Source organism: Haliotis rubra, unplaced genomic scaffold (genome assembly GCF_003918875.1).
Source record: "Haliotis rubra isolate DU_JTF1 unplaced genomic scaffold, ASM391887v1 Scf238, whole genome shotgun sequence".
NCBI classification, from domain to species: Eukaryota; Metazoa; Mollusca; class Gastropoda; order Lepetellida; family Haliotidae; genus Haliotis; species Haliotis rubra.
Genome location: NW_025766425.1, coordinates 546,120 through 570,685, shown reverse-complemented (window position 1 = coordinate 570,685; position 24,566 = coordinate 546,120). Strand labels below are relative to the sequence as shown.

At 41.4% G+C, this 24,566-nt stretch overlaps 1 pseudogene; it reads right to left on the bottom strand.

Annotated features, from left to right (window-relative positions):
• Window positions 1–362: 362 nt before the first annotated feature.
• The window catches only part of LOC124278475, a 74,735-nt pseudogene continuing 50,531 nt past the window's right edge, over window positions 363–24,566 (bottom strand).

Genomic DNA, 24,566 nt, shown 5'->3' with positions numbered 1-24,566 from the left:
TGCTTTAATACTTGTGTAATAGACATTGATCTGTTTTGGTTATTGAATGATTCAAATTTGTTCTCTCCGTAACGGTTTCCAGATTAACCTTCGCTTTTCAACTTGGGAATCAACATCCGTGAAGGACCGGGTTAGAATGAACCTTCAGTAACCCTCGCTTGTCGTAAGAAGCGACTAACGTGATCGACTAATTGACCTGTGAAGAACCGGGTTAGAACCGATCTTCAGTAACCCATGCGTGTCATAAGAGGCGGTGGTCGAGTGGTCAGGTTCACTGGCTTGGTTGGCACATGTCATCGGTTCCCAATTGCGCAGATCGACGCTCATGCTGTTGATCACTGGATTGTCTGGTCCAGACCCAATTATTTACAGACCGCCACCATATAGCTGGAATATTGCTGAGTGCGACGTAAAACTATACTCACTCACTTACTCACTTGGAATCAACATGTAACAATGTGTAACATTACCGCAAACGAAAATCTCTGCCTACTGAAACCTAACAACACAATCAGTCAATCATAATCTCAGATTTACTCACAAACGTTATGATGACATTTGTTTGTCATAATGAGGTATTGGACATTCGTTTGTGACATTTAAGAGGGTTATGGGATATTGATGACGTGTGCTTCCTGTTTTATTGTAAATCTGTTTCTGGGTATCTGTAAGTAGATATCGACACAGTTACTCCTGCAGATGACAAGGGCGGATTTTCTTCGTTTCCCAGGTTACAGCTCCACGAACCACGGCTGGTAACTCCCTTTTTCCGCAGCCGGAAACTGAACATCACAAAAAAGACATGATAATCTGAGAACATTGTATCAGTACAATTCTGGTCATCATCGTCATTGTATCAGTACAAATCTGGTCAACATCGTCATTGTATCAGTACAAATCTGGTCTTCATCGTCATTGTATCAGTAAAAATCTGGTCATCATCGTCATAGTATCAGTACAAATCTGGTCATCATCGTCATTGTATCAGTACAAATCTGGTCATCATCGTCATTGTATCAGTACAATTCTGGTCATCATCGTCATTGTATCAGTACAAATCTGGTCATCATCGTCATTGTATCTGTACAATTCTGGTCATCATCGTCATTGTATCAGTACAATTCTGGTCATCATCGTCATTGTATCAGTACAAATCTGGTCATCATCGTCATTGTATCAGTACAAATCTGGTCATCATCGTCATTGTATCAGTACAATTCTGGTCATCATCGTCATTGTATCAGTACAAATCTGGTCATCATCGTCATTGTATCAATACAATTCTGGTCATCATCGTCATTATCCTTAGCAGTAGTATCAGTAGTAGTATTACTAGAAGTGTAGTAGTGTAGTAGTAGTAGTAGTAGTAGTAGTAGTAGTAGGTGTTGTTTAGTAATAGTAGTAGTTGAGGTGTAGTAGCAGTAGTGAGGTGAGGTGAAATTGGGTTTAACGTCGTGCTTGAGAATATTTCGCTCATATGACGACGTGCATGCGTGTGTGTATGTGCGGCTGCTTGTACTAGCCCAGACTTAAGCTGTTTTTATAGTGCTAGCCCACTGAGATACCATGCCGCAGTGAAGCAGGAATACCCCACTCAGACACATTATACTGACTCCGAGCCGACCAGTCCTTGTTGTACCCATTAATACCGAGCGCCAGGCAGGGACCAACAAGTACCATATTGTAACGTCTTTTGGTATGACGCGGTCGGGGATCGAACCCGCGACCTTCCGCTCTCCGGGCGGACGCTCTAACCACTATACCACGGAGGCGGTCAGTAGTAGTAGTAGTAGTAGTTGAGATGTAGTAGTAGTAGTAGCAGTAGTAGTAGCAGCAGTAGTAGTAGTAGTAGTGGTAGCAGTAGTAGCAGTAGTAGTAGTAGTAGTAGTAGTAGTAGTAGTAGCAGCAGTAATAGTAGTAGCAGCAGTAGTAGTAGTAGTAGTAGTAGTAGTAGTAGTAGTAGTAGTAGCAGTAATGATCCGTGAAGTTCCGGGTTGGAATTGGTCAGCCCATACTTGTCGTCAAAGGCGATTAACGCGATCGGGTGGTCAGGCTCGCTAACATGGTTGACACGTGCCATCGTAACCCAATTTCGTATTTCGGAGCTCATGCTGTTGGTCAGTGGATTGTCTTGTCCATACTTGAATATGTACAGACCGCCGCCATATAGGTGGAATGTGTTCGTTGTTAAACAACAACAACAACAACAACTGTATTTCATACTTTTATGGGGTGCGGTGGGGTAGCCTCGTGGGTAAAGCGTTCGCTCGTCACGCCGAAGGCCCGGGTTCGATTTCCCACATGGGTCCAATGTGTGAAGCCCATTTCTGGTGTACCCCGCCGTGATATTGCTGAAGTATTGCTAAAAGCGGCGTAAAACACAACTCACTCACTCACTTTGTTGTATCTCGTTTGACGGAGCGATGTAGACATGTAGTCGTCTCACCTGGTCAGTAAATCTGTCCTGACACGCCATCCTGATCTTCTCTGGCGTGGCTGGACTGTCCAGTCGGAAGTCCCTGGTCACCCCTGCGTCCTCTCTCGCCGACCTGATGGCGTTCTTCAAGGCGAAGAACACCGAAGAAGCTAGGAACAGCGGCGGCTCACCTACACCCTGACAGTAACATTCATATAACTTATAAAATCTGTTATTTCCCGACTAGGAGTTTCCATTAGCAGTTCCTGACGGTGCTTATGAAATTAGTCACTAGGTGGTTAACAAATTCATTATGTTGATTAATTCATTATACCTGTCCTCATTATTATGTTTTCCTCTATCTGTGTAAAGTGGAACATACTTCCCTTAGTGATCTTACCTTTGAGACCCTTGAAGATCCGGGGTAGAATAGATCTTCAGCAAGCACTTCTTGTCATAAAAGGCGACTATGCTTGTCGTAAAAGGCAACTAACGGGATGGGTGGTCAGGCTCGCTAACTTGGTTGACACATGTCATCAGTTCCCAATTGCGCAGAGCGATGCTCATACTGTTGATCACTGGATTGTCTGGTCCAGACTCGAATATTTACAGACCGCCGCCATATAGCTGGAATATTGCTGAGTGCAGCGTAAAACTAAACTCACTCACTCACTCTTACCTTTGAAGAGTAAACAGCACGGGGGTTGCCGCTGTCTTTGAGCAGCGTCACGTTGAGCTTGACGGGGATGTTCCTAAAACCAGGAATCTTGTACGTTCCTGGACCACGTGTGAGAATAGAGCCTGAAGGACTCATCTTGTGTTGTTCCAGGCAGTACAGGCCATAACCCTGGAACAATATGTAGCATTAGTTGGACTAAGTAAATGAGTGAGTGAGTGAGTATGATTTTACAACGCTTTTAGCAATATTCATCAACATCAGGGCAAGGGACACCAGAAATGGACTTACACATTGTACCCATGTTGGGAATCGAACCCGTGTTTTCGGGGACAAGCGGGTGATTTAACCGCTAGGCTACACCGTCACCCTAGCGGTTCGGCTGATACCAATAAGTGGTTAATCTCCATTGTTTATCATACTGCCTCAATGATCTTGAGTAAACAAGGAGGAAAAGTGATAATAGTCTTTACATAGGAAATCTCTGATAAAAGTGCTATTCCGACTATATCACGAACAAGTTAATCACTGTCAAATAATGATGACACCTGGTGTTCCCTCGGAAGCACCCGCCACAAACACATGCAAATGCAAGTCAATTTGTCACATGAGAAAACATGGGAGCTTGGTAAAGTCAAAACAGGAAAAACATTGGACATAATCTTTGTTACTGACGCCAAAAGTTTCGAAATGTTCTCCTAATGTCTACCATTAAACGTAGAGTCTTCACTTAAGCCTTGTCACACACTGTGATCCATAGTCATCCGATCAGTCAACTCTAACTTCAATAGGGATGGAACTACGGTTTGCATGAACCAACCTGCAAAAATGCGCCCTCTATTTGTCCAATGTCTATTGCAGGATTCAAACTTTTCCCAACATCCATGACTATGTCAGTCTGTAGCACCTGAAAGTTTGTATCACAACCATATTATATAAAACATGTTTGTTGGTTGGTTAACGCCGCAGTCAGCAATATTCCAGCTATACGACGGCGGTCTGTAAGTTATCTTGACCATGCAATTCAGTGATCAACACATCCTCGATAATCTCCAGGGTATACGTTACGATCACTCTCCACAGTGGAGAGTGATCGTAACGTATACCCTGGAGATTATCGAGGATGTGATCAACATAGCATCTATGCAATTGTCATGTGTCAACCAAGCCAGCGAGCCTAACCACCCGATCCCGTTAGTCGCCTCTTACGACAAGAATGGGTTACTGAAGACCAATACCAACTCTGGACTTCACAGGTTCTTATAAAACATGAACTTTGTGACCTAGGAATATGCAATACACTAAATACGTTTAGATAAAGTCTTATTGGAATCTGAATGACGTTTTCACACGCGCAATTAGTTGTCGTGAAGAACAAAAACGTCACCGTCAACTCATGAAATGGATCTTATTCGACATAAAAAAACTTTGACACTTCCAGAAGTTACTAAACCATTCAGTTTGTTACTTGGATGCATGACTTTGATTCACATCAACCTAGGATCTATGGATCTGGAGAAGTTGGTTATTTCAAATAAATAGCTTATTATCTATCAATGTATATTTTTTTTTCTCTCTGAGATACTATTTCTTTGTTTTAACCATAGGTGATCAGAGATACTGTATAAACTCACTCACCTGATGGTCGCCGGTGAGACAGTCTATTTCGACCTCCGAGCAGGCCACGCCACACGTGAAGTAGTTAAACATTCTTCCTTTGTTTGTTACTGGATCGTGGTCCAACCCTTCAATTCTAAAAGACAAATTCCAGACACATTTACCCATATTGGTTTGGTGCCGTATTAAAACATTCCCGACCATTAACACGATATTGGTTGGGTACCGTAATAAAACACACCGACATGACCAATTTGAATACAAATTAATACCTTTGTAATGAAATAATCCGTATCAGTTATGTGAAACAAACCATCGATTATTGAACAGAATTTGTACGTGTTTTATCTTGCTGATATGGCTTGATAGATTAAATACAGAAATCTGAAAGAAAAGTTTTTTTTAGTAAAATAAATGATGAACGAATAATGAATGAATGAATGAATGAATGAATGAAAGAATGAAGAATGAAAGAATGAATGAAAGAATGTATGAATGAGAGAAGTGGTGAAGTGAGATGACTTGAGATGAGACAAATCGAACTGACTGCTCTGTCCTGACTGGCTGATATCATAATGGGGAGATGATTTAGCATTACTGATTTCGTTCTGTTATTAATATCTATAATTTATTTTCTGTAAATTAATAAATTATCAGTCTGCGAAGGTTTTACTGTTGACCTACATCTTTAAGAATGAACCTTTCTTATATTTACAACGGTAAGCCTTCAGTAGAAACTGCACAGCGGTTGTTTGCGTCTGTAATCTATGTTTAAGTACTATCTGATGTAATCGTACCTATAATGGCCCGCTGCCGAGAGGTGAATTCTGTCCAAGTACGCAGCGTTGACCTGTGAAATCATTGTGAGACACGTCAGTACAAATATAGAATACACGTCTTGATATAAGAGTTCTTGGAATTGCTCTCGCAAACAAATATCTTGTTGCATGTGACACTGATAATTGTTATTGGTATACGTAAGCACCACGCTTATATTCTCACATTCTCACCCTGGGGGTACGTAAGTCCCAAAGTATTCAAGATAAATTTATACTTACCATATTTTTTAAACGTAGTATTTTTGAAATTTTAAATTATGGCTAGATTTGACTACACTCGCCAGCAGCTGAGGGGATGGTGTAAATTCAGCTAGGGTCCATGCAGGTAGCAAAGGTACTGTAAGTCCCCATGGTCCCTAGTATGGGGATCTACCTTTAGTTGTTGGTGATCTATAGCCTGTTTTTATATTGTATCGTCCTCTATAGTTAAAGTATTTTAGATTTAATTACTAGTTTTAAATACATATCTGTGATAGTCTAATTGGTTTTACTGTCTTTTGTTGACAGATATTTTAAAATGATTACCTTGTTTTCATCGCTATACGGGTGTAATATTGCCGATGCAATGTAAAATTTTAACTCACTCACTCACTCACACTCTCACCCAGTCCTTGAATGTTCCTGTTGGTTTGGCCTCTCTGTACGGGGACAACCTCTTCGCCAGTATCTCACAGGCGTTCTGTTAAACATTAAACCCTTCATGAAACAGATAAATCATTGGCACATTTTAATGTATCTGAATTAGTATAATCGATAGAAAATCAACATAAAAAGATCGTAAACATATCCACGTAGTCTGTGTGTAAATGATAATTCATTCACTCTGTAAATGTTTCCGGGTTTGGTATGGGGAAAACTTAACGTGTGGAGAAGCGACAGTTGTTTTTGTTTGTTTCATGTTTGCTTTTGTTTCATGTGTGCTTTTGCTTGTTGCATGTTCGTTTTGTTTGTTTCATGTTTGCTTTTGTTGTTTCAAGTGTGCTTTTGCTTGTTGCATGTTCGTTTTGTTTGTTTCATGCTTGCTTCTGCTTGTTTCATGTTTGCTTTGTTTGTTTCATGTTTGCTTTTGCTTGTTTCATGTTTGCTTTGTTTGTTTCATGTTTGCTTTTGTTGATTCATGTGTGCTTTGTTTGTTTCATGTTTGCTTTTGCTTGTTTCATGTTTGCTTTGTTTGTTTCATGTTTGCTTTTGTTGATTCATGTGTGCTTTGTTTGTTTCATGTTTGCTTTGTTTGTTTCATGTTTGCTTTGTTTGTTGCATGTGTGCTTTTGCTTGTTGCATGTTCGTTTTGTTTGTGTTATGTTTGCTTTTGTTGTTTCATGTGTGCTTTTGCTTGTTGCATGTTTACTTTGTTTGTTTCATGTTTGCTTTTGTTTCATTGTTTAATGCAACACTTGTCCCAATGACGTCCTTAATAACGATTTTTGGATTTTGTTTCACTCTGTATGATTGTATATCCTTCGTGGATGAAGGTTCGATGTTTACACTATTCATTCACTTGACACATACATATCATCTAAGTATTTATTCTTATTGATGACTCTGTACAACCTGCACGGCCCCACCGTTCAGGTCCGAACCCGTACTGGCTGCTGTGGCACATGTCATGTGGATTTTGTCCGTGCACGTGTCGTTGATGTACACTTGGGAAGCTGGGATCCCTAAGGCTCGACTGGCAACCTGAAACACACATTTTGTATGACTGTGGCACAATTAAATAATGTAATTATTTTTCATTTATTGCATTGTGCTGCCACAAACCCGTTTCTTATTCACAACTGAGCTGTTTGACCTGAGCATCGTTCAGGCTGTTAGAGCAAGGCGTGCTGGGGATTCTGAGAAGAGATCATTCGATGTTCATCACAGACACATATATGCCACTATTGTGTATTCTTTAACCCCACGCAGTCATCATTGAAAAAAAGTTCTCCTTCATACACAGCATAACAAGTCTGGATGATACACAATGTGTAAACAATTAATACGATGCCAAAGAAACTATTCTTTGTTTCTTTGTGTGTAACGCCTGTATCAGAGTTTTCGCATCATGTGACATCGACCTGTACATAATGGATCATATGTTTTATTTTGGATTACGCATTCTCAGTAAAGTACATATTCTAGTAATTTTGTTTGTTTGAGTCCCATCCGGGATTCGAACCCAAACCCTCAGCCAGGATGGGACCCAACCCAACAAAATTACTACAATCAGTGCTTTACTGAGAAAGTGTAATCCCAAATATGACAAATGTTACATTTGACTACTTTCTAACTGGCATTGTGTATTCATACATAATGAAGTCTGGACCAGGCAAACCCGATACTGTGAGCATGGATCCATGCTTTCGGTATACGATGGCACGTTATCATCAAAGATGATCTATTTTCTGTTACAACAGTTATAATATTATGTAATTGTTTGTGTTGGAATCTAGATGAGGCTATACATTAATCACACGTGAAGATCCGGGTTAGAATTGATCTTCAGTAACCAATGCTTGTCGTAAGAGGCGACTAACGGGATCGAGTGGTCAGGATCGCTGACCTGGATGGCATACATCATCGTATTCCAATTGCCTAGATCGATGCTCATGCTGTTGATCACTGGATTGTCTGCTCTCGATTATTTACAGACCGCTGCCATATAGCTGGAATATTGCTGAGCGCGGCGTGAAGCTAAACTCACTCACTATACATTAACCTGTATCATCTTTGTGTGAAGTCCTTGTCCCATCTCTGTCCCGCAGTGGGACACCAGCACCGACCCGTCCATATAGGCTGTTACCAGGGCACATGCCTACAACATAACATATCCGTAATGTGACCGCCTCCGTGGTGTAGTGGTTATAGCGTGCGCCCGGAGAGCGGAAGGTCGCGGGTTCGATCCCCGACCGCGTCATATCAAAAGACCTTAAAATATGGTACATACTTGTTGGTCCCTGCCTGGTGCTCGGCCTTACTGGGTACAACACGGACTGGTCGGCTCGGAGTCAGTATAATGTGTCTGAGTTGGGTATTCATGCTTCACTGCGGCATGGTATCTCAGTGGGCTTGCACTATAAAACCAGCTTAAGTCTGGGCTAGTACAAGCAGCCGCACATACACATACACATGCATGCACGTCGTCATATGAGTGAAATATTCTCTAGCACGACGTAAAACCTAATTTCACCTCACCCCACTTTGTGTAGGGTTCCATTCTGTGTTTCAGGCAGTGAGCAGTGTTTCAAACTGTGCATTGTGTTTAATACTCTTTGTTTTGTTTCCTACTGTGTAGTATTTTAAACAATATACAGTGTTTCATATGTTGTGTTGCATATCATTTGTTGTGTTTCCTACTGTGTAGTATTTTAAACAATATACAGTGTTTCATATGTTGTGTTGCATATCATTTGTTGTGTTTCCTACTGTGTAGTATTTTAAACAATATACAGTGTTTCATATGTTGTGTTGCATATCATTTGTTGTGTTTCCTACTGTGTAGTATTTTAAACAATATACAGTGTTTCATATGTTGTGTTGCATATCATTTGTTGTGCACTGTGTAGTGTTTCATACATTTTGATGATTTAAATATATTCCTCGTGGAGTGTTTCATACTCTGTAAAGCGTTGCTCACTATGTTCTTTGTATTGCTCCATACTTCCTGTAGTTTGACAGAATTAGTGATGCTTGTGTTTCATGCTCTGCGTAGTGTCTAATGATCCACAAAGAGTTGCATGCTCTGTGTAGCGGCACATGATATGCATTGTTTAATATTTGTGAAGCATTTCCCACTTCGTGTTGTGTTTCATACATCATTCTATGTCAGACCTTGTGAATTACTTCAATATCTGTTTCATACTCTCTCACCGCTTCTGTAGGTTTCATACCTTAGGCAATGTTACATAAGCTGGGTGGTGTTTCATACTTTGTGAAGTGGTTCCTATTCTGTTTCCCGCTTCTCTGTGTTTCATACGTCGGACAGTGTTTCATAACTTAAAGTGTCCATCGCTTCTCTGTTTCATACGTCGGGAAGAGTTATATACGCTTGGTACCGTTTCGTACTTTATGGTGTATTAAATTTTCAACGTGAGAACAATATACATTTATAAACCAAACCTATGAAATAACGTTGCTTCCTTTACAGAAAACAGAAAGAACAAAGTTCATGTTGACACACTATATATAAATATGCAAGTATTTAACAAAGGTTATACTAATATTAGTGAGCGAAATAATCACTATCCTGCATTGAATAAAGTTTCTGAAGGGCATGAAAACCTGAAATGTGTCAACCCGACTGGCTAGTGAATATATAATGGTGGTTTGTTCCTCGCTATATACATCTCAGTCAACCTCAATCTCCAGCTTGAGAAAATTGATGTCCGGTAGTAACTTTGAACTGCAGCTAGCCTTCCTGGCCAGTAGGAGCGGTGGGGTAGCCTACTGGTTAAAGCGTTGGCTCGTCACGCCGCAGACCCGGGTTCGAATCCCCACATGGGCACAAAGTGTGAAGCCCATTTCTGGTGTCCCCCGCCGTGATGTTGCTGGAATATTGCTAAAAGCGGCGTAAAACCAAACTCAGTCATTCAGTCAGTCCTGGCCAGTAAGAATTTTAAATTATTTCGAACATTGCAAATATATCGTGACAGACCTGATTATAGAAATTTACTGACTTCGGATAGGAAAGGCAGTATTTGGTTGGGATAAAAGCAATGCCCCTCTTCTTCCATCGATGACACCTGAAAGCATAATGTGTAATAACATAAAAAGATTTATGTCTTTGAAACGCTAGGTTTGTTTAACGGCGAAGTGAACAGTATTCCAGATAGATCACGGTGTGTCAGCATGAGTGAGTTTATGTTTACGCCGCTTTTAGCAATATTCCAGCAATATCGTGACGGGGGACACCGGAAAAGGGCTTCACACACTGTAATCATGTGGAAAATCGAACCCAGGTCTTCGGCGTGACGAGCGAACACTTTAACCACGAGGCTACCCCACCGCTAAGTGACTCTGGACTCAAACATCTGACGAGTACGGATATGCTACAAAACTTAGAAGAGCAATTAGAGCGAAACCGGATTAGAACCTACGATTGCTGGCGTGCCCTTGGGACTGTTCAGAGAGTTTTTACACGAAAACACGCCCTAGATCATTTACCCTTTGGTAGTTTCATTGTGTAACGCCTCGCGCAGCAATATTGGACTGTCCATGTGCATTTCTGATACCCTTGCATATTTGGACTGGAAAATAAGTTTCTATTTTGTTACCCAATCAGTTGCAGAATCTACAGTCCTGGGTCGCTCACGTATGTATATATAGGGAACTAATTCTTACCTCGCATCTCCCTTCACATCTGAAGTTACGAGAAGACTAGCATTGCGTTGAGATCATTCTTACCCTGGATACTCAGCCTGGGATTATTGAAAGTGTTGGTAGATACAAATACGTGACACCCTTGCATATTTGGCCCTATGGATATTGGAAGAAAGCTCGAACGAATAAGCGTTGGACAGTTTCGGACGGACTTGTATTGGGTTCATCAACGGGAGCAACATCGTTTACATTCCTTAATAACTTAATTTACTAGGCCGCCTCCGTGGTGTAGTGGTTAGAGCGTCCGTCCGGAGAGCGGAAGGTCGCGGGTTAGATCCCCGACAGCGTCATACCAAAAGACCTTAAAATATGGTATTTGTTGGTCCCTGCCTGGCGCTCGGCATTAATGGGTACAACAAGGACTGGTCGGCTCGGAGTCAGTATATTGTGTCTGAGTGGTGTATTCATGCTTCACTGCGGCATGGTATCTCAGTGGGCAGGCACTAAAAACAACAGCTTCAGTCTGGGCTAGTACAAGCAGCCGCACATACACATACACACGCATGCACGTCGTCATATGAGCGAAATATTCTCAAGCACGACGTTAAACCCAATTTCACCTCACCTCACCTTAATTTACTACCTTAATAACAACGTATTTGCATGTATTTGATGACTTTGTCCATCAGCCTCAATCTCGAGAGAGTTTTGCCTCACCTGTTGAACTCCTCCACTTCCTTCTCCCTGCTCGTGTACTGAGACTGCACCATACACTCCTCCCATAGCTTCCTGATGTTGGCATCCTCCACCACTTGGCCATAATGGGTCAGATCCCCTTCGTGGTACAGGTTCAGATGGCGCACCTGCACGAACACATACCCTGGATCAAGGTTACAACATTCAAGGCCCCAGTAACGTTTTCAAGACGTTTCATGGTAGACATGTGGAGGAAATGTCCAAATTTGATGCAATTTACTATTTTGACTTTTGTCAGGTGAACAAATGACTAGACTTAGCATATGTTATGACGGGTGCCACCAGTGGGGCAGGATACGCTCACCTTTTCGCGAACACCTGGTATCATCGCTATTTCATAGTGATTCATAAACACATGCTCTGCCATGGTATCGCATGGTGACAGGACTGTCTGGTTCACAACCGATTTGTTTACAAACAACATCACACAGCTGTAATGTTGCTGAAACAAATATCTACTCTTGATATAGTAACAATTGTACAATCCGCTCTGTTTTTGGCAGAATTTTCTTATGAATGTGGAAAGGGCTTCGTCGCTTCTATCTGGTTGTTCTGATGTTCAACGTCTCACTCATAATATTAGGCTATAAATGTGCATTACTGTGTTTCCCCATCTCCCACCAGATTTGACATTCTGACGTGAAATATACCGAGAGAAACAAATGAAGGAACACAGGAAAATTCAAGCTTTGCTTTAATATTTTCCAGTTTTCATCACCAGTTTTGAATAGCGCTGTGGGGGAAAACTGAGAAATAAATAAAGGAACACTGCGATGATGTGTTGTTCCCTTATTTGTTTCCCTCAGTATAATATACAGTTTTTGTCTTAAATGTTCCGCCTCTATGGAAGTTTATGTACGGATGTGACAAAAAAGACTCTGCTCTGTAAAAACACCCACCAGAAGCATCTCTTGAGATGTAATGTTCCACAGTTTCGTAGTGTGAATGTCCCTCCATAATCAAATGTCCGCCCGTAGACAATGAATTGGCTTGGCGCATTTTGCGACAAGCATGATTACTCAAGTTCTAACCCATATCTTTAAGAGTCATGTGATGGAAAATGAATTTTAAGATGAACTTATCGTCAATTATTATTTATAAAGGCATTAAAAGAATAAGATTTTACCCGTGATATTAGTCGTTGATAAGGTTGATTGTATGAGTGAAGTTTGTTATAGTTAGGTAGGACATGCTGTACTGTCCGTGGACACCTGAGGTGATCACTGGCTTCCAGTAATCAGTTCATATAGTTTTCACCACTTTGTTTATCTTTTATGGAAAACGACCTGGGAAGACCAGAATGTGTTGAACGTATGTGGAGAATAGAACCAGGACCGTCGCCCTACTACTGGGCTACTTCACTGAACCCTCCATGAGATTAATAGATATACTGTATATTTGATATACCTCATGTTGTGATTTTTTGAGTACGTCAGCGATGGCATCCATCAGTGTCTCGCCGACAAGCATGGCCTGTGGACTCCCGAACCCTCTGAAAGCTGTGGCTGATGGGATATTGGTCTTGCACTTGTACCCCACGACCCGGATGTTGGGCACGTTGTAGGCGTTTTCCACTGTCAGCACGGCACGTGATACAACCTAGTTGGCGGGAAGAAGCACGTATGATGTCAGTGAGGGTTACGAGTCAGATGTATGATAAAAGTAGGACCACGGGTGCTCCAGTTGTCTAATTCTGCCTGTAGAGTTACGTCCCTTGGGCTTGTGAGGAACCCATGCTTGAGAGTCTGAATCTAGCCTAGAACTGGCTATAATTCTTGTTCGTTTCAGCACCATATCGTGGATTTCGGTGGGGTGCTAGTGGTGTGCTATATCTAGACTCGTATTATGTTTAATACAGCTCTGGAAAGTATAACAGGGTACTACAACCCTATAGGAGTTTCTACTATATTCTTACCCCTCCAGTTGGGGAATCAACAGAGTCTTTTACTTAGGTATATAAAGGGAACTAACTTTTGCATGGCCTCTCCCTATACACCGCTAGTTACAAGAAGACCAACTGTTGTGTAGAGATCACTCTTACCCTGGACACTCAGCCTAGGACTGTTGCTGCAGAGAGGTGAATATTACCATCTCTGTCTTTATTGCCATAATCACGGGCTTACTGCCTTTGAATTTGTACGGAACCTCTATTCTGTACTGCCAATATAATACCGTTGTTGTGATTTGTATAAATTTGTAAAAGTAGATAATTCGCAGGTGAGTCCCTCATTTACCCCTTGTGTGAGATCCATCGTACATCCACAGTTTGCGAAGAGCTTCACATCCAGGGCTTGTATGCGCCCCGAAGAACTGAATCCTACCTAAAGGAATAGAAGCAACCATTTAGAATTAAAAATAATATCTTCGCGGGTAAATGGAATTAACTGACTGTTGAAATCAGATTTCCACCCTCCGAACTCGCCTGGAAATTCGTGTCCCGTGGTGAACAATGAAATTGGATCCCTGATATCATATGCAGTTGCTTCAAAAAGGCAAAGGCTAGTCAGGCGATCAGGGTCCCGAACCACAAAGCGTCCGTAACGTTACGACTTCTCGTAACTCTCTAGAGTTTATCATAGGCTTAAGAATGTCGTAGCTACGAACTCTTTACTCGGACACACTACCGAGTACCGATTAGTGTTCTTTTGTTCCCTTAATGCTCAACGACAGGCATGGTTACAAGAAAGCCATTCTTTCGCAGTCTTTGGTCTAACACGGCCACATGGGATAGGTGGAGTCAGTGCTGACACCAACACTATGTACATAGAGCATTAATAATCCAGTACAAACACTATCTTTCATTTCTTACATTAAAACAGATACAATGTTAGCAAGAATGATTGGCAGTGTTGGACACTCCTTACCTGAGCCCGTGAAGGTCCGGGTTAGAATGAGCCTTCAGCAACCCATGCTTGTTGCAAGAGGCGACTAACGGGATCGGGTGGTCAGGCTAGCTGGAATGGTTGACACATGTCATCGGTTCCCAATTGCGCAGGTCGATGTTCATGCTGTTGATCACTGGATTGTCTGGTCCAGACCCGATTATTTACAGACCGGCGTCATATAGCTGGAATATTGCTGAGTGCGGCGTAAACCTAAACTCACTCACTCACCTTACCTGAACCACAACATGTCCCAACAAGTCATATTCTTTCCATAGTTTGCGTAGTCATGCATGAGAGATGAAGATGTTTTACCTTGTAACGGGCAAGGAAAGCATGTCTCCCTCCCATCAGCACCATGTCTTCATCTCTGTCCAACATGCAGCGAACTGGACGGTTGGCTCTGCGACAACAAATAATCATCGTGAGATACAACGGAATGCTCTGCGAACAACCACCTTACCTGTGACATCAGAGAATGTCCATTGTGGAAATTCCGGGTCGGTTCCCGAGGGCTGTTGCAGATGAGTTGTTGAGTTCTGTGACTTGGTGTTTGTTTGTTCTCCACTTACCGCTTTCTGTGATATACATGGACTATTGCTGATAGGTGCGTACTATATAACAAAACATATATTGTTTAGCGCCCGGAACCAGACTTCAAGTTAAACGCTATCACAACTGTTCTCTGTCAAGGTCTCAACCTTCTGGAACACATTTGCCATTGACAACCAGGGACTCGCAAGAAGATTAGACCGGGTATGGCAAAACCAGCCGGGAAGATATCAGATCCGGAAATGATTATTTTGGCGGTCATACTTGAATGCATACTCACTATTGACAATCTGATCAAACCAGTCGTGTTGGGGGTCATACCCTACAAGCCACAACAGTGCAGGGCACTCGGCATACTTCGTCAAGTGCAACTATGAAATACACACAATGAATGCCCTCTAATATTCTCAAGATCAATTTGAAGATGGTATGATTGTTGCCTGGCTTACTTATTGACAAAGAATTACTTTTCAGAGAAATGCCCCTGGTCTAGTTTCTGTGCCACATATTTGGGGACATCGCTTTGGATTCTGGCTGGCTTAACATTCAGTTACCCATATGAAAGACACTCGTGGATGAGAGTGATTACAACACAAAGCTTTTATTTGGTTGGTTGTTTAATGGCACACTCAGCAATGTTCCAGCTATATGTCGCCGATCTGTAAATAATCAAGGACAATCTAATGATCAACAGCATGAGCGCCGATCTACGCAACTGCGATACAATGACGTGTGTCAACCAAGTCAGCGAGTCTGACCACCCGATACCGTAAGTCGCCTCTTACGACAAGCTTGGATTTGCTGAAGACAAATTCTATCCTGGATCTTCACGGGCGTAATCAGAAAGAGATTTCACATACTTAGCAGCAGCGACAGCAACTGGAAGAGCTAGGAATGACGTCACAGTTTCCTTCCCTCCAAAACCACCACCTGGAAATGATTATAAGCACTGAAAGAACATTGAGATACATGGTGTACAAAGCTACGCATCTTTCAGAGGGTGGAGTTTGCTGACCATAAAATTCGGTTGCAGTATTTCAAAGGCATGTGTTTTCAACTTTTTATGGTTGAAATTAACTTGCTCAAATAATTTGATGCACCCTTTGTATAGTTTACTATCGATCTTGCTCTTCTATCGTCTTGACTTTTAAAGCAAATGCGATCAACATGAAGGGTGACTTTTAGGGATCAGTTGACATATTTTTCAGCTACATTTTACCTTTTTGGCCCGATATAAAACTGTTTCCGAGTGAGTAAGTGAGTTTAGTGTTACGCCGCTCTCAGCAATATTCCATCTATATGGTGGCGGTCTGTAAATAATCGAGTTTGGACCAGACAATCCAGTGATCAACAGCATGAGCATCGATCTGCGCAATTGGGAACCGATGACATGTGTCAACCCAGTCAGCGAGCCTGACCACTCGATCCCGGTAGACGCCTTTTACGACAAGCATGAGTTACAGAAGATCAATTCTAACCCGGATTTTCACGAGTACTGTTTCGGAAGATAACCCTACGAACCCTAAGCCCATTCGTAAAACATTGGCTACGATCAGAGTTAAGAATTCTAACAGCTAGGAACGTTTCGAGAATAACGGCCCAGGTTATTAAGTGGGCGTTATACAACCGAAAATCCATGTATTAAAATAAATACCGATTTTAAGCTTCGAATGTGTATCTGTGTGTTGCTAAACACCACACTCAGTAATATTCTTGCGGAGATAGTAAATAGCAGCATCTGGTCTGCACATACCAGTGATTGATGCTATGAGCAAATCTCCTGTTTAAACGCCATCAAATAAGTGACTGAGTTTGAACCCCCGATTTGTCAAGGCTTCTCCAAAGACCGTCATTGAATGAAACTGGTTCTTACACTTCTTTATTGGTTACTGTAAGCGTCGAAGGATCTTCGCAAAATCGCACTGGACACACAATTAATTTATAATTAAGCATCTTTACTATCTTACCAATACGTTTAACCCTTGACACTATCCTGTTTGCCGGTACTCCAAGGGCAGCTGCAATCTGATGCTGAAGTCAAGATATCAGTGAAACTGTAGCTTGTCCTGTAGTATCAACCGACATATATTTCTCACATGGTCTTAGAAAGTTTAGAATAATACAAACAAAGTTAAAACAAGGAGATAATGAATTAAAACACGATAGATTCAGAAAACGTACAAGAATACAGCTAGACTAGATATAGCATGTAAGGATAAATGTTCCGTTGACACTGCATTTGAAACGACATCCCCCAGTCTGGTTTCAAACCTCTTTTATTTTCAATGTTAAACCGATGCCTGAATAAACGCAATTGATTTATTAAATAAAACATCTGATGAATGACCAATAAAATGAACAAAATTTACATAATTTCATATGACACAGCATGTTCTTTCCTGGTATACACGCCTTTAGCAATTTCTTTACCTTCCTGTCTGAATATTTAATGTTTGAATTAGGTATAGAGCGGTGAGAGGTCTATCTAATTTGTAATAACTTGTGTCGGATCTCTGTTACGAGAATGTGCTCTGTTAAACTACATTTGACAACAGGAAAGACCCGGAGCAAGTTTTCCGACACATGACACGATGTTGCTAACTCTGCCTTCGAGCTGCACCTATATTTGTTGACGTTCAGAGCTTGGTGGTCAAACCTGAATAGAAGATGGGAACTGGGTATTGGAGATAATTTCCATCCCTCCCTCCTCATTGGTGGGTCTTGCTACAGCCACGTGCGTCTCCAGGTAAAAATGTTCTTGTGGACCAATCCGTAGTTCATCCTCTATCACATGATCTGATTCCCGGAAACCAAGGTCAAGGTCACCGTTTGTCACAGTAAAATTGGGGTTGAAAAAAGAATCTTCCTGAATGGCTTGCTGCAAAGAAAAAGAAAAAGAAATAATAATTCACCAATGAATTGACATAAAATATTCGTCATGTGACACATCGCTCATAAAGGTTTTCATTGAAAAACATTGAAATACAGCACGTCAGAAGAGATACAACAAATGACCCTCCCTGGATCTCCATAACCTACCGTGCATAATACCCACAATTTTATCACGTGGAGTATATTTACATAATTATAAATGATTTTTTTGCAATTCAATACGTGAACGAACATCAAGCCAAATCAGGACGCGTAGATTGGCCCAAAAGTTGTCATTTTCATACCACTGAAGTTACCAACGTGTCTGCCGCCTCGGAGGTTCCACGTGTACATGTATTTGAGTAGTATTAACAATGGGGGTACGGAACCAGCCTATATAAGGCAAGGAATCAATAAGTATCTATTCCTAACTCATATTAATTTTTAAATCCATAACACAACTACTTTTCATCTCCCCTGTAAAAAGTTTCCATAGTCTTACTCGAAAGACTATGTGATACGGGACCATAAACCCATAACACAACTACTTTTTATCTCCCCTGTAAAAAGTATCCATAGTCTTACTCGAAAGAGTAAGACTATGGCTACTTTTAAGGGAGATAAAAAGTAACCATAGTCTTACTTGAAAGAGTAAGACTATGGTGTATGGGGTCATCCTATATAAGGTAAGCAATCAATAAGTATCTATTCCTCAATTTGTAAACCCATAAGATCACATCAATTTAAAATATTGACTTCAGCAAAACAATTTAACGTGTATCTTCTATGATGTCTTTGGTTTTCGTAATAAATGCTTGTTGGGCTTGTTGTATCCCTTGGTTTATGTAAAAAAAAATCTTGTTCTCGCCGATAGCAGAACTTTTTTGATGAAACTTTGATCGAATCTCTTCTTTCATTTTTTTAATATTTTTCGAGTTCACATAGGATCAAACGAAACTCTTCCTCTGAGATTTTATTATCATTGAGAGCTGTGGAAATATGGTCTTCTATCGTGTTTAACTTTGCTTCAGCAAGAATTCTAATTTCATCGTGTTTCTTAGCTTTACGATTCAATTTGCGAGATACAAATTTAAACACTGACCCAGCTATTCCTGTCACTACAGCTGTTATTTCTAGGCCTAACACCACTGGTGCGGCTACGATGGTGGTCAACAATCCAACTCCTACTGCTCCTAATCCCATGCTAGTTGTCATAAGAGTGGTATCAGCCCCATCCATGTAGTTTAAAGCTCTATTGTATTTTTTGTGTAGCGATGCCCGAATATCACGGTCTTGTTCTAGCTGACGTTTTATTTCACAGATCTGTTTAAGTCGAAACCCTTCTACACTTCCCTTTATATTTCCTTCTTCATCTATGACTGGGTATAGCCCCATTTTATGTGTTTATAATATATTTTATAAATTATTTTTTAATTATATGTCATTTAATTTTTGATTAATATATTTGAGGCTTATAAGGTTTTGATTATTGTACAGGTAAATGGGTGAGACATTAATAGGTAAGTTTTGGTCTAAAATACGAACCCCATCTAGGCTTATTAATGGTTTATAACCTTGTCTTATTATGATTCGGCAACGTTTATACTCGTGTCTTTTAAACCAAATTATTCTCAGGCCGTCTAAAAGTATTCTTGGACTGGACATCTCTGCGAGATATACGTCTATAACTAGCGTGGTGTGTGATTTCATACCATAATTTGAATCTGAAAAAAAATCACGTTGGTAATCGTAAATGCTGCGAATGAATAAACTGGCATTCAAGCCGACTGGAGCTAACATGTTACCAGTGTGCCCTGGTATTCATAATACTTGAACAGTATTTTCTTTGAAGGGATTAAAGGACGTAAGAAGAATCCCGGTGTTTGTAATTTTGAAAACGAAATCATTTTGATTAAAAAAGATGTAAGGTGAGGTTAGTGTTATTTTAATTAACCATTCAAGCTCTGAAAAATCTGCTAGTGGCTTTCGTTCGTATATGTCATCTTTATAGTATAGAAGGTACGGGGTGTCTTCCTCACCAGGTAAATTGAACCGCTTTGTGTCTCCTAGATCACCGAGTGTTACATTGGGGTGATGACTTACCATTGTTTATATAACTGTTAGAAAATAGTTTCCAATTGTTTTTCTGATAATTTCTCAGGCGTTAACTTCAATTCCATAAAATGTATGTTCTCGAATAGAAAAATACTGGATAGAGATATAGTGTCTTCCACGTTAACGATAACACCCTCAAGACTGGTGTGTGAATCGCCTCCCACCCGCACGTAAATAGTGCAAACGTGATACTCGTGTCTTTTTTCCCACAGGATTTTGATTCCCTTCACGATCTCAATTATAGTCAGCTTTGTTTTGCCTAGGTAGACTAGAATGGCCAGCGTGGAATTCTCCGGTAGATTTTGCAAGATGTTGGGCACGCCGTCGAATTCAGACACCAACTTCAATACTGCGTTTTTCTCCCCTGGTTTAACCGATAGCATGTGGGCTGACATAGTCGAGAGTGGGCTGATGATTACACTACATCTCTCTGATGGGATGTAAGCCACGATTAGGGTTCCGTTGTTAACGACTTTGTTTAGTAAGTGGTCTTTGTTTTCCGTGAATACGTATGGGGAACTTAGTGTGATGTTGAGAAACCAGTTGATTCGAGATGGTAACATCATCCACTTGTTATCGTTAGTGAGCATTAGATAGTACAGTTTGTTTTGATCAACGTTCGTTCTGTCAAAGTCTTCTAAATCGAACAATTAACCCCTGAACGATGGGTATATTCTCCATTCATCATCGTCGTTGTGAACTAGATCGTATCGAGTGTTGCTGACAGATCTTGATGTATCTAGGTTAAAAGTACTACCAGACGACGGGAACTTCAACTCGTTTGTAAATGCTGTTTACAAGCTTAAAAGCGTATATTTTACCATCTATTCCTGAGTCATCAAACCCCCTAGTATCACCTAGGTCTGATAATCTTACATTACTGCATCTTTTTACTCGCATTCCTGGGCCTTGATTGCTAGCCATTATTGTATATGTAGTGTTACGCTGAGGTATCCTATATTTATATTATTATTTTTTGTATCTAAACTTGATATTTTTAGAACTAGCTCTGGTAACTTCGTACCAGTGACGGTAATCTTAGGTGGGGAGGTGGGGTAGCCAAGCGGCTTATTTCTTCTGGTGGCAGCCCTATTATCTTCGCCAACGGTCGACCGAGTCTCAGTTTGTTTGCACTGTTGTTAATAAACACCACTGTTCTGTTTGAGTCATTTATTTTGAGTTCAGCTCCTAAGGGTTTGAAAACTTCATCATTGAGAGAACACACGCTGTAGTATCCATCTGTTATTTTACGTAGGAATCCACCAAAGAACACCTTATTATTATTGTTGTTGATGTTTGTCCATCGCGGGTAGTAGGTTATATCACATAGTGCTATTTCGAGTTGACCAGACGTGTTATCAATAGCGTGCATAAGTTGAAAGGCCTCACCGCTCGTTACACCCAGAAGCGTAATGTACATATTTATATATATTTATACATTATATAATAATATGTATAAACCCGAAGTACGTTACCCAAAAAACGACAACATAAAGGCTTATGACTTCACACACATGAAAATAGTTGTTGACACGGCTGGTTCGTACTTCAAAACCCAGTTTATAGACGTGTTTAAAAGCTATAGGTTTTCGGTCACTAATGTTAAAACGGTTCACGATTGGTTTCACAACCCTATGCAGTTCTGGCAAAATCAATTCAATTTTGCCGTGTGGTGTGCGACAACTGGATGTGGTTTGACATTGACAGACACTAGGCGTAATGAGCTAAGTAAATCCGTTTTCACTTTTCACGTGTATTTCCAGGTAAGGCGTATCCTCAAAGAAATCAGCGCCCCAGTCCCACAGGACAAGGCATGGGATGCAGTAAACAATCCGTACGATCGACGTGCGTATGAACGGATTTGTAATGAATTCGAACTAGACCCAAAGACGGATTGGCGTTTGACGGGCCCGAACCATGGGTTGGGTATCCCTATCGTTCACAACATACCCCTAGTGGAAGCCAGCAAAAAGCTAAAAGAATGGGGTGATAAAACATATGCGAATGCTTACGTAACGAGTGGAGAGATGATCTCATGTCTTTCAACGACAGCAAGGATTACCGAGTATGGAGGTTCGAGCAGGATCCGGATGGCTGGAAAATATTTATGCTGGACACGTCGAAGGGTTTTACTCGTGCTGGTGTTATCAGATTGAACGATTGGATTCGAATGTATGTGTGGGCTATTCTAGGGTCTCAATCACAGATGCGTTCTAATATTATAGGTAAGGGAACGGCTTATGATTCTCAAAAACAGTTCGTGGCTAGTATTGAGGACGCTATCGCATCACCAGTAGATTTACCTAGTGCTATAAAACGATATCAGGATACGTTGCAATACGCCAGGTCAAAAGTCGACTACGTGTTCGGTGTTGGATTGTACATGGCTCCGAGTGTTATGCGTCTGAGAATCAATAAAATAACAGGCTACAACAATGAAATAATCATCGCCACAGCCGACCAAAAATTGGGTGTTAACGCCGACGTCAACGTCTCCCATGTACCACCACCCACGCATACTGGTGAAACGGGCATAGTGGTTCAGTCCTGACCACCAGAACCCCAACCACCACACGTGCAGGTGTCTAATCAGCAGCACATCGACCGTAAAACAGCGCTGGTGGTTGTTGGGATCGCGGTTGGCTTGGGTTTCATCTGGTTAAAAATTCCTTAGCGGTCACGTACACCAACCCGTCAACGGCGACGATGAAGGCCCACAGGTTTTGACTGAGCCACGTGACTGTTTTCGAGAGAGTGCTAAGCAACCACAAGACGATGCTACCCAGGATACCTGGCAGGGCTTCGGCGGCTTTACCGGCGAGTTTAGCCAGGACTTCCCCTAGTGATTTCAGATGTTTTTTTATCCAGTCTCTGACGTCACCACCACTCGGTGGTTTTGGTGGTGTTGGTGTTCCTCCACCACCAGTCAGCGATACGACCAGGGTCGATATGATGGAACCCAATGCTGTAAGAACGCTGGCAATGGTGATGCCTTGCTCTCGGAACAATATTCTGATCCTTTCAGCCAACGTGGTATCCTCGTTCAGTACTCGATCGATGGTTTCCCGCACGAGGCTGATCTGAGATCGAAGCTGTTCTCGATTCGAGGAAGCGGATTCCAATCGGGTCTGTCTCTCATCTTGTAAATTACGTAGTCGTTCTGTGATACGCCGCTTCATATCATTGTGTTCAGTTTCGGTGAGTTTGGTTTTTTCACTTGCGATGTGCTCGTCGAGTTCGTTCAGTTTACCCATGTTGTTCACGAGTTCTCCACGTACATGTTTCAAGGCTTCATCTAAGCCGTACAGTTCCCTCATTGGAAATTTAAAACCAGGCAATGGTTTATCCCAGTACGTGCCCAACAGTTTTTCGATGCTGTCCGACGCTTCTGTAGCACGCTGTGTCATGTCACCACCACTACTGAGTTCGGACCTGGTAGCTTGCAGATCTTGAACTACCTTCGGAGGAATCTTAGGTTTTGCACCACCATAATCCTGCATGTTTAGTTTATTACGGATAAATTCGGTACCATGGCGACTGGCTAGCGTTGACAAGGCAAGTGGTTTTCTAGTGCGCGTGTTCATGATATCAAACTCCAGGTTATCCTTAAGGCGTAGAATGCCCTTATCATCTATGGTAAACTTCGAATAGTCATTGTACTGAGGCTTGACGTAGTTTCTAAAAATTTTTAATCCATCGTAATAATCGTCTACTGTTGTTTTCAGTAGTTGGCTGCTCAATGATGAGCTAGTAAACGAAATGTCTTCATCGTAATCAACATCAGCAGAGGCCATAGATCCAAAATCATCCATCGGAATATCGTCCATATTTTTGAAATTATATTATATTAATATAAATATACAACAATGTCATATGGTAGAAAACTAAATCCTTTTCGAAGATTAAGAGAACCACTAGGCGTCAAAGCCGTGCGTCAGTCGGTGACTATTACAAACAACCCCAGCAAGATAGACCAGAACCAAGTACTGTTGGTTAGATTCCCCAACTTGGGGGAGAACGACGTCATAGTACCAGGTACGGTACGATTGGCATTTAACATCACGTTGAAATCAGACAACGACAAACGTGAGCTAGTGAATAATGTGGGCCGTGCTATAGTCAAGAGGACCTCCATAAAAATTAGTGGTAACGAGGTGCTTAGCATAGACGACAGCGATGTATATTACTGTTACATAGACCTATGGAAAAGTGAGGGAGAACGCGCCAACGACGTGTACCAGGGAATCAGTAAATCGACTAGGTTACGTCGGGTACGCCTTCACACAAGACGAGACAGCCAAACTATCGAATAGTGAAAAAGCGATCGCCGAAGCGTATGGAAACAGGTTCTGTATCCCGCTAGACTTTGAGTTGCTAACGGGGGCACGCACCATTTTACCAAGCCGCATTAGGTGACAGGTTGGAATATGAACTCACGTTCAATGATTACAGCAAAGTCGTGTATACGCCGAATGGTGAAGAGGGTAGTTACGAGATCGATAACATCTCGTTGGAGTTCGACATGGTGACTAGTACTGATC